Source organism: Solanum tuberosum, unplaced genomic scaffold (genome assembly GCF_000226075.1).
Source record: "Solanum tuberosum cultivar DM 1-3 516 R44 unplaced genomic scaffold, SolTub_3.0 scf00056, whole genome shotgun sequence".
Lineage (NCBI taxonomy): Eukaryota > Viridiplantae > Streptophyta > Magnoliopsida > Solanales > Solanaceae > Solanum > Solanum tuberosum.
Window position 1 is genome coordinate 1,670,447 of NW_006238986.1, and position 1,754 is coordinate 1,672,200.

Sequence of the window (1,754 nt, forward strand, 5' to 3'; positions counted from 1 at the left end):
CATTATCCTGAATTTTATTATATTAAAACGTGAGACTCCTAACTTAAAAGTTAAATTATCAAACTATCCTTTTAATTTGAGCTAAACGTCTATAATTTTTAAAAAAACCTAATGCGCCTGAAAGAGTAGCCCAACACTTCGTAGTCAAGTCCACCGCTGCATACACTATAACAAAAACAGTTTTTAGCTACAATAAATATGCATATTAACTAGAGTTGTATAAAAAGGTCAGCCCATCCCCAGCGGCCCAAGCCTCATGGGTCAAGGAATTTTATGGGCTGGGGCGGACCGGCCCTTCATTTGGAAGGGCCTGAAAATGTCCTACCCAACCCAACCCTAGAAAGGCTGCAGGCTGGGGCGGACTAGCCCATCTTTTTTTCTTTTCAAACTTAAAATTTTGTAACATCAAGAAAATGAGAAGATTTTCAAATCAAATATGGCAAATAGTGGTGTTGTTTCAATAACACTAGCAAAAAATCGAGTGTGATTAGCATGTATCTAGGATACTAAATACGCGAGATACATGTATCTGGTGTGATGTATCCCAGATACGTAAGTGAGATAAGAGAGTGGCGAGCGAGATGAGAGGGAGGCGAGGGCGCGGGATTTTTCTATGTATCCTAGATACACGCAAATCCACATGGATAGTGTATCCAAAATAAATTACACCTAATTTTGAACTCATATATCCCGAGATACATGTATCTGGACACACAAAAATTTGGTAAGATTCATAATATTGCAACATAGCGTGCATCTAAGTAATTAGCTCATACACTAGTAAAATTTCTGTAAGTTACCCTTAAATAAATAATTTTGGCCCATGGGCCGACCCCGGTCCGATCCTGATCAAGCCTCAAGAGCCAAGGGCTTATATGAGTCGGGCTTATAAGCCCTAGTTTTAAATGGGCTTGAAAAATCATATCCCAACCCTACCCCAATAACGGGTTGGGTTGGGCCGGCCCTATGGACTAAGCCAATTTGACGGTTCTAATATTAACAAAAAGTGTTTAAGTCTTTACCAACATTAAATTCAATATATTGACCTTTAGTCAAAGGGCATAACCATAAATATTTTTAGCAAAATACACGAATGAAGAGTATATTTATACCTTTTCGATTGTCCAAAAATATTTTAAACCATTTTCCATATATATAATACTATTTAACTCTTTACAACAAATCAATTTAATAGTTCAAACATTTGTATTCATGATATCAATATGATTCAAGATCAATTTGGGAGGCAATATTTATTCATTGGAATGGATGTAAGTAATATATGGTTAAGAACCTTGAACCTCTCAACCTAAGAAGAGTCATATAGGGAAAAAAAAAAAAGGGTAAGTAGGGTGCTAGAGCTTTCTAAAATTCCAAACATATAAAGAAAGGTAAGAGGGGTAGGGGGTTGGGGGGTGGAGAAGGAAGAATATATTCATTTTTTGGGAATAAATTCCTTCAAGGAGTATAAAGATGCTTGAAATCTAAGCAAACATATTGCACCCGGAAAGTTTGTCTAAATCCAATCCCTTTATGCTCTAATTTCTTACTATTATTTTAATTATCATTCATACTTCTTTATTACTATACTATATAATATAAAATATATAATTTAAGTTTTCCAGACAGACTATAAGCAAGCACTAAAAGTTGAGTTTTAACTTTTGAATGCTTTTGATATACTATATATAATATACATGTATTTAAATATATGACCCCTCCCCCCCCCCCCCCCCCCCCCACCAACAAAACAA